The sequence below is a fragment of the Uloborus diversus genome, chromosome 4 (assembly GCF_026930045.1).
Source record: "Uloborus diversus isolate 005 chromosome 4, Udiv.v.3.1, whole genome shotgun sequence".
Taxonomy (NCBI): domain Eukaryota; kingdom Metazoa; phylum Arthropoda; class Arachnida; order Araneae; family Uloboridae; genus Uloborus; species Uloborus diversus.
The window spans coordinates 64,742,053-64,758,445 of NC_072734.1; the positions used below are offsets into that span (position 1 = coordinate 64,742,053).

The 16,393-nt window shown below is 32.4% G+C and overlaps 1 protein-coding gene across 1 annotated transcript in view; it reads right to left on the reverse strand.

Moving 5' to 3' along the window:
• LOC129219960 (transcriptional repressor NF-X1-like) overlaps window positions 1-7,896 on the reverse strand; it is a 39,102-nt gene extending 31,206 nt beyond the window's left edge. The window contains exon 1 of the mRNA XM_054854277.1: window positions 7,847-7,896. The gene's annotated coding sequence lies outside the window, so the exon portion shown is untranslated. The remainder of the gene's footprint in view (window positions 1-7,846) is intronic.
• Window positions 7,897-16,393: the final 8,497 nt, after the last annotated feature.

A 16,393-nucleotide genomic window follows, 5' to 3' on the forward strand; every position in this document is an offset into this window, starting at 1 on the left:
ATTTTATAAGATTAATTTTTCTTTGAGTAGAGGATGATTTTTGGGAAGATCACTACAAGTTAGTAGAAGATTAACTAGAGAGTAAGGAAGAGGTCAAAGCTATTAGAAGAACTCAACACAGGTAGTCTGGTGCTAGAACTTGCAATTTATTTCAAGGCTCCAGTTCTTAAACTAAAAGAAAATCCTATACATTACTAAGCTGATAATTATAACTTAAAAAATTCAGAGCTTATGAAAGTTGCGTTAAAGTATTTGATAGTGATGGCAATATCTGTTCCATCAGAAAGAGATGTTTCTCTGACTGGCGGTAGAGGTGTAGACTGGCATTTTTCTTTGGTAGCCAATGGCTACTAACACCAAAAATTTCAGTAGCCACTTCAAATTTTTGGTAGCCTTACACATACGCGTATCTTTCTATATATATTTATATACGTGTAAGGTAAGAAATTTTACCCTACTCAATAAAAATCAGTACCAGTCATTATTTTCTTTTTCTCATTGAAGAGATTCGAGTATGATTTGGATTGAAATATAATGTTGCTTATATCAATGCTAATTAAAATTTCAGTTTACAGATCTATTCAATAGCTATAAAACATGATATATTAGTGCAGTAGACAGGTGCAAAACAACTTAGTATTCTTTTGGAAAATATTCTGCAGAAATTAGTCACATCTTGTGTGTGATAATGTATACATGTGTAACACCATTGTCACATTACATATTTTTGATGTGGAGAAATAATTGTACTTTATAAAAATTATTTTTGAAGAAGAAATTGGCACTCAAAATTGTAATGCATATTTTTAGTCAAAAACTTAGTCAAAGTTTAAAAAACAATGTGATACATTTACAGAATTAGTTTATGTTCCTCAAAAAGAATAAATGATTGAAAGTTCTAATAGCGAGGACATTTCACTTGAGATATTAAAATATTTTGTTAAAAGCAACAAAATAAGCTATTTTCTTTGATAGTTATACAACATCAGTATTAAAAAGCATCTACTCCAGTGATCAAAACAGAAAAATTAAGAATTAGTATATTTTGAACTATTTAATATAATTCTGCAAAATTTGACGCCTAGAGCGACTGGCAGTAATGGATATCTGCCACTATAAGTTTATAGCCTTACTGAAAGCCTTGTTTGCTACTTTTGGCCAAATTTGATTTTCAACCTTGCTTCAAGTGCGTCTCGTTTTAAAGACATGCTCTTCATGACTATGATATCTTTCCTGAAACTCCACACTCTCTCCACCTCAGCATTACTAGAGGTAATGCAAAGCATTATATCCAGTAATTTTTGCATTTTTTTGAGGTGACCCAGTTGGTCACTGCACAGCATTTTTCATTAGGCATTGCAACATATAATAAAATATCCCTTGTTTCCAACATTTGAGATATTTTTGCAACAGTGTCTAAAAAATCTGCAAAGACTAATTAATATATATATATATATATATATATATATATATATATATATATATATATATATATATATATAGGAAAACTTTTGAGTTAAGCTTTTTGAAAAAAATTTCACTTCTGATGCGTGGTATTACTTTTAGCTAAAAATAATTAAAATAAAACTTGCAAAAATAACTAAATAAAAAACAGAATTTATTCATCTTTAGTTATTAAAATATAGTTTTCAATCTTCAAAAACTTTGAAAGGTACTTTCAAACACTGGAAGTAATTTTTCGTGAATCCCGTTTGCAATGTCGGCATGTCTCCCAAAAATAAATATATTTATTATTTATTAAAATAAAACTTAAAATAAGCTAATTTAAAGTAGCTTATGCCGAAACAACGTCCGATTGTCAAAAATATTAAAATATGTACAAGATGCAATAGGATTGAAATCCCAAGCAGCATGATGCAATTCTCCACGATGTACGATTACAAAGGAAGCATGGGTTCAAAAATAAATCCATTCATTAAAATTAAACATAAAATAAGCTTATCTAAAGTAGCATGTTATAAACAGGGATGAGAGTGGTCAAAGAGCAAAAAGGAGGAAATCCAAAAAATTTCGTAAAAGGGATGATATCCAAAAAATTTTCGTGAAAGGGATGAACTGCATCAAAATAGAACCTAGAAGCCATGATATTGAAAAATTCAACAAAAATATGGCTAATTTACCAGTTTTAAAGGTAATACGTATTTAATTAAGTATGAGTAATAATTTTGTACAATTTGCTGCATTGTACCATTTCTTGCAAGGGTGTTTATTCCTAAATAAATCTAAATTTTGAAAAAGAGGCAACGATTTCTAACCCCTGAGTCCTTGAACAAAGGGTTGGGGGAGCCAGAGTTCAATCTTGGCTGCATCACACAATAGTGTCAACTTTTCATATTTTTTAGAGAAAAATACATTTTTTTCATTAAAAACATTTGAGTTTATAGTGTTAAACCAGTGAGAACATAAATTTTAAAATTAGATCTGTTTGTAAAGTAAAAATTTACAACAAAGAGAAAAATCTAAAATTTCTTTATGTGGTAGAACATACTTTTCATAGTAAGAATTGAAAATAAATAAATATATGAGTGTATAAACGATTGGTTATCTTTTTCCTTGCATTGGAACCCAAAATTTGTTTTTGAAAACTTGCTAATACAATTTTGGAATAAAAAGAACAACTTGCAGTTACCTCATTTAATCATGAAATCTCAAAACTTTTAACAGGTTGTAAAGCCTAAACCATTTGAGATTCACCATAAATATTTTTCACTTTCTTAAATACACAAAAAAAGTAACCATGCCAAGTTTTTTTTTTTTTTTTTTTTTAATCGAGACTGTGGGTGCTAAGCTACATTGGTTTTTTTTTTTTTTTTTTTTTTTTTTTTTTTTTTTTAGTTTTGAGTTTTGCATTTTTTTCTAAAATAAATTAAAGAAATAAAAATATTATTGAAATTATGAATAAAATAAGCAGATATAAGGTAGAAAATAGTAAAAAACCACACAACATTAAAAATAATTGAAATACTTTCAGGATGCAAAAAGATTGAAATCTCAAACGAGGCATGCAACTTTCGGCGCAGCACGTGTTTGACGTCATTGGCACAATTCCAAAACGTGCGTTTTTGGCAGATATCGCGGAGGATGAAGATTTAAATGAAAAAAAATTGAACAAATAAGAAATAGGGGACCGAAAATTTAAAAAAATCGTATTTTTTTTTTCCGATTTTTGAGAAAAGTAAGGTCTGAAAGAGGCAAAAAAGGAGGAAAGGTTTTGAAAGCCAACAGAAAAAGCCGGAAAAATCTCATCCCTGTATAAAATAACTTCTGATTGCCAAAAAAGTTGAAATATTTACAAGATGCAATAGGATTGAAATATCAAGCACGATATGCAAATCTCCTCGAAGTACGATTTCAAAGTTCAGCTTCAAAAGCAAATTCTTTTATCAAAATTAAAATATGAAACAAGCAAATCTTTAGTAGCATATGTCAAAACTTTTTGTAGCATATGTTACAACTTTTTCTTGTCAAAAATATTAAAATATGTACAAGATGCAAAAAGATCAAAATCTCAACCAGGTGATGCAGTTCCCGGCGATGTACGATTACAAAGGAAGCATTGGTCCAAAAATAAATCCATTCATAAAAATTAAACAGAAAATATGCTGATCTAAAGTAGCCAGTGTCAAAATAACTTCGGATTATCGAAAATATTAAAACATTTACAAGATGCAAAAGGATTGAAATTTCTACCACAAGATTTTTTGCGTGAAATATGATTTCAAGTTCAACATGTGTGTGTGGCTTTCTAAATAAAATAATTCATCAATCATTTGACTTTAATTGGGTTTGGGTAGCGTTTCTGCTGGACTGTAGGGGGTTTTCATCCCCCCCCCCCCCGAATGCGCAGTGTCTAGCCACAAGCAGCTGGTTTTGTGCATCAAATGCGAGGCATCCGAGAATCAGCAAGGGGAGAGGGGCGCAACATTTCAACTTTTCTTTCAGGTCAAAATGTGATTTTAGGCTGTAGAGGAGCATGAAAAACTGCTACTGATGCACAATGCAAGCAATAGCGAAAACTTGGGCAACTAATTTATTACATTTCTATGACAAAGTTACCATGGCTTTGGACAATAAGAAGCCTGTAGATGTTATTTACATTGATTTTCAAAAAGCTTTCGATAAGGTACCGCATGTTGCTCTACTTAGCAAATTAGCTGATATAGGAATAGGAGGGAAAACTTTCATTTGGGTAAAAAATTGGCTGACCGGAAGGAAACAAAGAGTAGTTGTAAGGGGAAATTATTCTAATTGGAGTGAGGTCTTAAGCGGGGTTCCTCAAGGATCAGTGTTAGGACCTGTTTTGTTCATTGTCTTTATGAACGATATTCACAAAAATATTTCTGGGAACATGAATTGTTTGGCTGATGATGTCAAAGTTATGGGGACTGTAAAAAATGAAGAACAAGCAAATCAGCTGCAAGAGGATCTAGATCATATTACGGAGTGGGCTGATAAATGGGGTATGGCTGTTAATGTTGGGAAATGTCAAGTGCTACATTTAGGGCATGGAAATAAGTGTACAAGTTATTATTTGCAAGGTTCAGTCATTAGTCAGGCAGACAAAGTTACTGATCTGGGGGTCCTAATAAGTCAGGATTTAAAGTTTAGCCAACAGTGCAGCATTGCTAGCAACAAAGCCAATAAGATGCTTGGGTTTATCAATAGATCTATTTCAAATAAATCTAAAGAGGTTCTTCTGCCCTTATATAGAAGTTTGGTAAGACCCCATTTGGAGTATGCTGTTCAGTTTTGGTCTCCTTATCTTAAGAAAGACATTAATGTATTGGAAAGGGTTCAAAGGCGGGCTACAAGGCTAATAAGTGGACTTTCCCACTTAGATTATGATTCCAGGCTTAGAAGGCTAAAAATGTACAGTCTTGAGCAAAGAAGAGATCGAGGGGACATGATTCAGCTGTTTAAATTTATTAAAACGAAAGATGTTACGGGGCTAAAGTTTAGCACTGAAAACAGGACAAGGGGTCATTGTTTTAAGCTATTTAAATCTCAGGCTAACATGGATATTAGGAAAAATTATTATTTTAGCAGGGTAGTGGAACCTTGGAACAGCTTACCGGAAGAGGTGGTAATGAGCAAAGGAGTAGACAGTTTTAAGAGGGCCATTGATCTTCACTGGGGATTGTAAATTGACTAGGACCAGTCTAGCTGGGCCCAGAGCCTGTTGCTGGTCGTCACTTTTGTATTTGTATTTGGGAGAAGCTTTTAATTTTTTTGGTTACCCAATGGCGATCGGCACTGAAATTTTTGGTCGCCATTGAAGATTTTTGGTTGCCATTTGGCGAGTGGCGACCGCTAATCTGCACCTCTAACTGGTGGGATAGTCTGTGAAAAGAGAAATGCACTTCTGGGGGGAGAAAGTAAACAAACTTCTTTTTCTCCAAACTGTTCGTCCCTTTATTACTTACAATTTCTGTTTGATAATTAACTAACTATACAACACATATTTCTTGCTAAAAATAATTGTTAGAATTAATTTTGTATTTTAAAAATAATTAGCACAACTTTTTCTCATCATTTGACTGACAGTAAGTGCTACGATACATTTTTTCTTAGGTTCTTTTTTGATGTAAATTTACTTTTAGTTTCTTTCAGTTTGAATATATTTCCTTATTACTATAACTACTTTGTATTAGTCGGTGCTTGCCTTATTAATACCAAAATGTTGTAAAATTATTCTTATTAAATTATATTCGTGATTTGAGGTTCAGCATTTTCAATATATTCCTCGGGTACGTATTCTTTTGTATTGCTTAAATTAGTGTGGTATATTCAAAAATGTATGTTATACATTGATAAAAAGATTTTGTTTTTTGGTCGATGCATCAATACCATCAATGTTTTAATTTCTAATATTGATGTTTTGCCATTGATGTCGCACCTCTAATCTGTATTGAAATCGGTTTCAATGGGGGAAAATATCCTGTGAAACCATAGGAAAATTTTTTGAGCCCCCCTCCCCCTTTAAATTTTACATGTGGGGGCCCATGCTTTATAATGTTTATTCCAGCATCCTTACATGCATTTTGTACTGTACGTACAATAAATGAATATTAAGAAATGAACTTGATTATAAAAAGTAACGTATATATTATTTAACCTCCAATTTTTATATCTAACAAGCCATTTTCATAATTTCAATCTTAATCTGTTGCCACTCATACAATATCATTATTTAGCACGTTATGGTTATTTTTATGACATGTTTCACCCCTAGTTTTCAAAATCTAGGGCCTCCTTCAGGCTCAGGTCAACAGGTGTTCTCCGCCCCCCCCCCCCCCCGTGCATGCCCCTGCTCTCATCAGATGTTATACAATCTTCTACAATAATGTATGCAGTTCATGGATACCCTTTAAAAATCTAGTTAGCAACTTTTTTTGTGATTTTAGAATGAAAGAACCAACCATCATACTCATAGGTGTCTCGTACAGTGTAATCTCACTTCCAAAAGTGAACGGGCCTAGCCCCCTCACTTTTCAGCGCTAGTAATTAATTATCCATTGTTAAATGAGTTTTTATAGGGTGGATCGATTGATTTTACGAAAGAAAAACTAACGTATCGAAATAAACTTTTTTCACCTTTTTTCATAAGAATGAAACTTTAAAATAGAAGGGAAACTCTGTGACGGCCATCCTCCCTATTTTTGATGCCATATTCCACATTTTTAGAAATTATTAAATCAGTTATGTTAAAAGCCACAATGTAGCCAAATTTTACAGAAAAAAAAATCTGCTTTAGGGACAATGCTCCCTAACCCCTACACTTCTTTTGACCCCCGCTTTCTTGGTGCACTAGTGTTTGCACTCAAACTGAATCTAAAATTTACAATATACTTCCACTTACTATCATCAAAGTTGATTCATCTTTGTGAATGTGAAAAACAAAACATATGTCATAATATGAAAAAGATAGGTAATGAAATTCTTGTTTTCTTTTTAGATACAAAAAAAAAAAAACTTATGCAAACAAAAAAAATAACATTTTTTCTCGTTACACAAATTTGATTAAGGTCATACATTAAATTAATGTTATTTTAATCGATAATTTCAATTGATCCCTTAGAAAGTAGAATTTTAAGCATCAAGCAATGGAAAGAAAGAAAAGAGAGAGATCAGATTTGATAGCACAGGAAGACTATTAAAACATTTAATTTTCGTCTAAGAAAAAAAGAGTTATATTTTTGCATCTGCAAAAAAATTCATAGTTTCAAAAAAAGTTTTCAAAAGATCCTAGTTTGCTCAGTGATATTATTGAGAAGATATTTATTTTGAAATTCAACATGAAAAAAGAACACATATTGAAATTAAACTTATAAAGTTCACTACCACAAAACTTTCCTTCAAATATAATACTTCACTATACTTTTTTTTCTTTTTTGCTTGTTTTATTTTACTTATTTATTTGAACATAACTCGGAATTGTAAAAACTTGTGTTGGGAACTACAAAACAAAGTTAACATTGATCTTCGATCAAAATATATATATGAAAATCGTGGCAAAGAGAAATCAAGATATTAATCCAATAAATCACAATGATGATGCATTTTAGCTTTGATGGAAAAAAGCGTGCACTAATCTAATCTTTCTTAATTTAAAAACCAAGTAATTTTGACTCCTATTTTTTAATTTGAAATAGTTGAAATAATATAGAAGAAAAAACAAATTTTAATTTCTCATTTACAAACTAAGAAGTAATTTCTCGACACTTTCTGTACTTCGTGATATTTTTGTCAAAAATTTATAGAAAGGTAGTAATACATAAAAAAAATTCAAAAGCATCGAAAACATCAACTCTTATCAAACACTTACCTGAACAAATTTAGAATTACAGCTGAAAATCTCTCTTTAATCTCTTTCCGGCCTGATATATATCCCCTTTATTACGTATGTCGTTGCACAATGTTGCGTTGAGAATGTTTTCTATTTCTATTTAAGAGTCACAACTGACTTCAACTGTATTTATGTCGAGGTCTGCATACTAGTGCCTTGCCTCCATTATTTTATATACCGATAGATGGCAGCACCAACACCGGATCGAACAGTTATTGAGAATTTAGAACTAGTCCAAGAGCTAATAGCTACCTGGTACTAGCACCCCCAGAGGTATCGTTTCACTTGGAGGACATTGAGACCACGAGCATATTTAACGTCGCCCAGTCCCCTTTAATGACGACGGTGGGTCTTCGACTAGCGGGGATCGAACCCGAGCCCCTCCGGCCCCGAGTCCAATGCCCTATATCCCGTTTACACTGGCCGAGATATACTAGTTTATTTTTAAACGGTGTTAAAGTTAAACCGCGAGCCGAAACGGGCGTTTACACTAGCGTTAGTTTAAACACGTTTAACCGTAACTTTTTGTTTGTTTACATTCTGTCATTCTGCTGTAGCGTCGCTACTTTTTATTTTCATGCTCGCTTACACTGTTTTTGTTATTAAAGAAAATAATATTCAGGACTGAATCATATTTTCTAAGCGAAATATATTTAGCGACGACGTTTGTACAATTCTTATTTATTTTTAAGCAATTTATGTTCGAAGTAGTATTGATTTTGTGCACGAAAAAAAAAAAAAAACCCCGTCAAAATCAAAGCTTTGAACTTGAAATCAGATTAAGAGTGTTTTGAAACTTCATTATTGGGAAATAAATGATTTCCTTTACATTTTCCTTCATGTTTACGTTTCATAGATGAGAAGAAAGTAGATTTTGTACATCAATAACAATTCAAAGGTGAAACGCACTGTCTAGTTTTGACACAAGTAAAATTTTTCGGTTGATAAATATCTCAAGATGTTTAGGCCAGAATAAAAGTGTTCTTAGTTACCTGGAAAAATTTAGGAATTTAATTACAAACGAGCCACGATTAACTTTTTAATTTTTTTTCTAAATCTTGAAAGTGAAGCTAATATTTTGATCAGTCACTCTCATGAATACATAAAAATAATAATAAAAATGTTTGCTTTTTCTTTTTTTCCGAATGGAGAATATGTATTTATGAATTAGTACTTTTTCAGTTCTAGAGATCATACACTGATCTTTTTAATTTATCTACAGTGCATTGGTCTACATTTTGCACAGCTGAGTGCATTTGACATGTATCCAACTAAGGTGAACATATCGGTAGTGGCCACTGCTTCAATAGTGCCCACTTCAACGTTTATATTTGAAAAAAATAGGGTTCCAGGTTTTCCAATGGATTCAAACATGCAGGAGGTAATATCGTAAGTGCACATTTGATAAAATTGTGATTCCATTGGGATACCTGGAATCCTAATTTTTGAAATATAAACCTTGAAATAGTCACGACTGAAGCACTGGCCACTATGGGTGTATTTACCTTAGAACCTGTTTTTATTTGTATTTCTGTTCAAAAAGCTTTCGTAGTCGTCAATCACTGCTTTCGGGAAGGATATAAATCCTTTTCTTTTCCTCAACACAATTATTTCGATTTGAAACGGTTGCTTTTCAATGTAAGTACTTATAGTTATTTCAAGTTATTATAAGCCCCCCTTTCCCTTAATTAGCCAAATATAGCTTAATTCTGCCTTTAAGGGGTTCTTGTTCACCAACTTCGTACATCTCAAATATTGTTTAATAAGCAATTTAAATGAAGACCATATTTCTTCCGTGAGTGCTCACGATTTCCCCACAGAAAAACATTTTAAAAAAGTCTCGGTTATGAAATGCTATACAAATCATTTGTTTCAAGTACACAATAAAATTCACTTTGCGACATATTGTCAGACCACACCCATCTATATTGCAACCTTTCACTTTCATGCTCATTTTTCTGCAAAAACAATTTTTTTATTGCGAAAAAATTGCATTTTTTATATATTTAGCAAGGATGTCTCTGAAAGGAGAACCAACTGTATGAATGTTTTCTTAATTGTTACACGTAGAAGTACCTACTAAATTTATTTCCCAAGCAAAAGTCTTGTTTTTTCAGTGTAATTTTCCTAAGACAAAAATTAGGACATTTTAGCATAAGAGCTGCGCCTTTAAACCTGTGCGACTTCGGTATATTTTTTTCCCGCCTTCGAACCCGAGCACCTTTTTTTTTCTTCGCCTTTGAACAAACCTGTGCACCTTCAGATGTTATGCACCTGTGCATTTTTTGTTTTTAATTTGCGGCCTTTTAGGGTACCCAGTCTGCCTCTGTGCATATGCGTGTGATCCTTCTGCAATGATGAGCCTATCTTTCTTGTTTTTCACATGTTTTGTTTTTAGTTTCAATTAGAGACGTACCGAGTAGCACTTTGGCCAAGTTACCGAGTACTCGGCCTTTCACCACTCGGCCGAGTTACCAAGTACCAATTATGTTTTAAGAACCACCGACACAGATGTGATGAATTTTGAACTTATTGGAATAGTAGTATAGACCTCCTGGTCCATATAATAGTTTTTAAAACTAAATTCCTGCTGAAATTTAATTACGCATTACATAAACAATTTTGTTTGTGTCAAAAATTTTACAAAAAAATTATTTTTAAAATTAAAAATAAATAAATAAAAGGTATGATTAATCAAGTTGGAATTAAAACAAATTACAGTAAAATCCCTCTAATGCGGACACTAACAGGACAATTTTTTTTGTCCGCAATAGAGAGGTGTCCGCAGGACAGGGGTTTAATAATGTTATTTTCATTGGAACTGGGGAATTAAAAATTGTCCGCATAAGAGGGGTGTCCGCCTTTGAAGGGTGTCTGTTAGGAGGGGTTTCACTGTATACCAATCATAGTTCTAGTCCGCCAAACATAAATAATTCTTAAAAGCAGATAAAACAAATGTGCAGAAACACTGCAGACACGTGTTTCTGCCCCCCTCCCTTCCCGTTACAAGGAACGTCTTTTTCAGTGCATAACATGTGAGTTAAAGCATGTAAAGACATTTGACAAAAAAATCTGACTTTTGTCGGATGCCTTTAAATCCACGAGCTCCCATTTTGTGCATTGAAAAAGAAGTTCCTTGTAACGCCAAAACACATGTCTGCAGTGTTCATGCACTGTGCTTTTAACGTTGTTTTGTTTCCTTTTATTTTTTAAGCAAAGGTATTTTTATATTTTTATAACTAATTTTTGTTTGTAGCAAAAATCCATTTTTAATATAAAAATTCCATATTTTCTATACTTACCTTTTTTGCATAATTTCTAATAAAAAGTTTTATTTACTTTGGGGACATTAAAATAAAGATTTATTTTATTGAAGCATTACAAACTGCATTACTCTCAAAATTTAAATTTGACTTACAAATTTTAATTGTAAATGATTGCAGAATATAATGCTTGCTCTTTTTTTTAGACATTTTAGTATCTGTTATGGACAATATTCAATTTTTTGCAACTACTCGGTATTGGCCAAGTTTCTGATCAGAATTTGGCCGAGTACCGAGTAGTTACCGAGTACTCGGTACGTCTCTAGTTTCAATGCATGTGTTAATGTTACTGGTAATCTAAGCTATTGTATATATTAGTTTCTTTTTTACTTATTTCGGATTATCCGGCAAATTCGCTTATCCGCTGTTTTTCTTGCTGCCCTGTTCTAAGAATAACCCGAAGTTAGCTGTATTTTCATATCTTGAGAAGAAAAAAGGGTAATGAATGTACAGTACAACTGTGGTTTAACAACACCCGATTTCCTCAATTTAATGATACACTTTTCCGGATTTCACTTGCATTGAATGTCCATGCTCCTGGATTCAACGATTCCCTTGGCAATTGTTAAGTCGGGGTTATACTGCACTTTTTTCTTAAAGAATGTAAAATTAACTTATTAACAACTTGGTTTTAGAAAAAGGAATTAAATAAAAGCTGTAATATGTTTAACTTGAAGTATAAATAATGATTTCTTTTAAAACAAGCAAAAACAAAGTCAGCATTTCAACAAAAATTGATACTCATTCTTTCATTTAATGCTTATTTCCACTGATATTGCAACTCTTGGGGGAACGTACTCGCTTCACAAGGAACTATATGTATTCATTCTGGTTTCCAAGCAGTGGGTAAAGAAAATAACCTACTTACTGCTGCAGTTTATGATGCAAAAGATGTTCTTCTAGGTGTTTTCAATTTTATGAGTTTTTTAATAAAACAAATAACTTTTCCTGATGATTCCAGGTTCTCGCTGACAAAAAGGAACCCAGAATGTTAAACAATAAATTTTAGGAGATGTAATTGATTATCAAAAAAATAATCAAAAATGAATTGAAATATCAAAACATTTTCACCATTTCAATATTAGAGAACATTCATACATTAATCATTTGAGTAGAAGTGTGCTTTGACAGTACCGGTAAAAAGTCTATTTGCAATGAATTCGAATTTGCACCATGCATTGTTTTTCTATGATCTTCTGAAAACAGTTAAATCCTCATTTCCTGAGTTGATAAAAATCTACACCAGTTCAGAAAACTGAACGCCCAAAGTATACGGATGACATAAAAAATAGAGAAATATTCAGTTTTGTATCAAAAGAAAAGGGGAAAATATCCCCAGGGAGATTGTTGTGAAATAATAATAAACACACATGTTTGCAATTAAAAAAATATATTTTATTAGCATCACACATACTTAAAAAATAGATCTTAAAAAGTTTAATGGATCAAGTTTAACTTTTGGTCTGGGATTCTTTCTTGCTAGGTACTAGGTTTTTGAATAACCTTTTTAAAAATAAGGTGAAAGATCTGGTTGTTTGATATAAAGGGGAGTAACACAACTTTGTTTTATTATTTTAAATCTTCAGTGGCATCAATTTCTTCAGATGCTGCAATACAAAGCTTCTTTCTTGAAATCCATCCGCTTCTTTCTGTAGAATTCTTTAAGGTCTATGCAAACTGAAAAGTTGGTATTAATTAAAACCAAATCTCCCTGTTATATGCCATTCGGTAATGAAAGGAATTGCAAACAAATGGGATAAAAATGTTACAATTTTCCTTCACACTTTATCCAGGCTTAGGACTGGCAGCTGTCAATGCTGGCGTGTTTAAAAATTGTTTTTACAAAAACTAAATTTTAATTTTTAAACTGTTGCATGAAATAAACTAATGCGTAGACATGTGCTACGGTTAACACTCTTCTTCAGAGTAGAATGGATGTGCCTCAGTTTTAGGAGTCTCCTTTCTGTAATAAAAAAACTTGATTAATTTTCTATTACAGCGAAAATAATATATGATTAAAATAACTGTAAAATAAAATTAAACAGAGCATTTTGGGAAACAAACATGTAGAGATGAACTGCAATGGCTAGAACTTCTAGAGTTATGTTGTTAGTGAAGGAAATTTGACAACAATCGTGAAATCAAATTCGGCTTATTGAATATTTCGACTTGACGAAATTCGGCTTATCAAAAATAAGTAACATACGTTAGATATTCAGTTAAACGGGAATAAATATTCACTTCGACTAACCACAGTTTTTGTCTTATCCAAGGTTGACTTAGGTAAGTTTCACGGTACTTGGCTCTAAGTTTGTAACATTGCCATAAATCGTTCTTTTGGATCTGTAACTCAAAGCAAAACATAATGCCACTAGGATCAGATTTACAGGTCGGATGTGGCCTGCGGGCTGTAGGTTGGGCATCATTGCACTGGGTAATATGAATGGAATGATGACTAAATTGTGCTATTTCATGTGCAAAGAACTTTAATAATGTTGAAACAAGGTATTTAAGGGATCGAAAACAAGTTTTCCACACTAAATACAAAAAAAAAAAACCTCTGGCTTGGAAAAAAATTCACATATTGTGCTAGCGATTGGAACTAGATAAACCACAATAAACAATGTCAACTCTAGGGGCCTCCTTGACAGAAACTGAGTCTTCTAAGCCGGAGGTTATGGGTACGATTCCCACCTTGCCTTGGGTGTTCAATCATTCTAATGTATTGTAAAACTTTCACATCTGTTGTCCTGAGAATAAAATTTGGAATAACGTTGCGGATTATTAAAGGTACAAAGTTTCTCTACAATGAATAGCTAAAGACTGCAATGGGTGTAATGAAATCGAAAGAAACTTCGATTACTGAAAAGTTACGCAGGAAAATAATAAATTACTCCGCAATTCATGTTGTAACTCTGAGAAGTATGTGAGCAGGATTATTTTCACCAATATTCAAGATATTAAAACTGAGTATTAAAAATGAGTAAGGAATAGCAAACAAAAATTTTCATTCATAGGAACAATTTAGTACTACAGTCAAACCTCGTTAACAGGAACTCGACGAAGACGCCAAAATATTTCGTGTTAACCGATTTCGACATTTACCGGATTTTCTCTAAGCTGACAAGCTTTTTTTTTATGTTTGCGACTCAGAAAATATAGTAACCAAAGTACATTTGTACTAAAATGTTCGCCCAAGCATTTGTATTTATAGTTCAAGTAAGAAACACAAGTAATTCCAAACAGACAATGGCTATTTGGCGCATTTCTTTACGACAGTGCATTTTCAAACATGTGATCGAAAGACTGGATTTTTGCTGCAGTGTTTAATTTTTTCTTCTTCCTTTTTTTTTTTTTCAAGACCTTAAAATTTTCTTTGTCTTATGCGAGAATTCGTCTAAAATCTCTTCGTGTTAAGTGAGAGATTTAACACTAATTTGTAGCTTTATCTGATGGGGAGTGGCATTTACTTTGTGCTAAACGAAACTTTGCGATAATCAAGTTTGTGTTAACGGGGTTTGACTGTACTCACTATCTAAGTAGTACATAACGTCTCATAGAACTGTTTCCAAGGTCACTACTTCAAATACGCAAGGCCGTCTGGAGGCAAGGCTGGGCCCTCGTCAATTTGGTTCACAGGGGTCCCTCTCCCACATAAACTCATAAAATGTATAATGCTCCGATTCCAAGCCAGATCTCTAGTTTGTGACATAACCCTTGTCGGCCCTGCAAATAAGTTTTTCCATATGTAAACATAAGGAATGGCGAAGAGTAAATTTTAGCAAAGCTTTGTGCATTTTTCCAATTCCATTATCTGTAAGAATTAAAATTTTCAAGGCGTTATGTATTATCCTGGATGCTGGTCCGCAACACACAGAATATCAATTTATTTTTATTACTTTTTACAGAAAAGTAATTTGAAGGATTTTACAAAGAATGATTCCGAAGCTGGTTTGTTTCAAATTTCTATATCATATGAGACTTTTTTCTGTTAAATAATCATGACTTATTGGAACAAATTTCAAGCTGAAGTAAAATCTTGCCAAAAAACAGTTCTACTTTAAGGCGGTATCTTACTTCTGGGCAAAACTAATGTGGAAGCAACACATTTAACAAATTGTTAAAATATGACTAGTATAGTTTTTCTTTTAATAAGTCACAGTAGTTTAATTTTCCTTTTTAACCCATTTAGTACAGATCAGTAATGAAGATTAATTTAAGATTCTTGAAAAGTAAAAAATAAAAATTTCAATAATAAACATCTACCACAAAATATTTTGTACTTAATTTCAATTCATTCTCAACGAATTGAGCTTTAACCAAAAGAAACTATACAAAATGCTTTGAAACATTCAATGACCTATTTTATGAATACTTTACAAATATATTATATATTTACTAAAAAATTAGTACTATGTACTGGTTTTTTTTTAGTTAAGCATTGTGAAAGGTAAAATATAAATGAAATAAAAGCATTCAAACTTACCAGAATAGAGGTGTCAGATTTTCTGATTTTGTGTTGAATTTCATAAAACTTACAATTCACTTACTTTATACAATTCCTTTAATTTTTTGTAAATTGTAACATTAAGCACTTCCAACGCTAATCTATAGGCTTTCATTTTCCGATCACTTCAGCGATTTTTATTTTTCTTCACCGATTAATTCAATGAAAAATAGTAGTAAACATGAGCAGATTTCTGCAATAAATTTGGTCTCAAGCACTTTGAAATATGATGCATCATGCATATATAATCATAAAAACATAAATAATAGTTATAAAAGCATTAAAAACACATCTGACAGATTTTCATAAATTTTTCAGCAACTTAATGTCTTTTTCCGACGAATTTCCTTTTCATATTTAGCAGTTGCGGCGGCCATATTGTTGTAAATAAACGTGTTTAAAGCAGTTAAGAGAGTTTCCGGAAGTCTCTTAATTTTAACCCGCTTCCGAGGAACGTTAAACTATCACGTGACCGAACGACGTCATATTTTAAACCAACTTCGCAGTTAAACTAGTATAACTCGGCCAGTGTAAACGGGGTACTACCGATCAGGCTACCACGGCCCTTGAGAATGTTTTGTTGACAGTAAAAAGACTCATTGCCAGATCTGTAAAATTTCTTTCAATCGCAATCTGGAAATGCACAACTTTCGGATGTGTCAATTTGGCTCATTTGAAGAATCCATATCTGTTTTT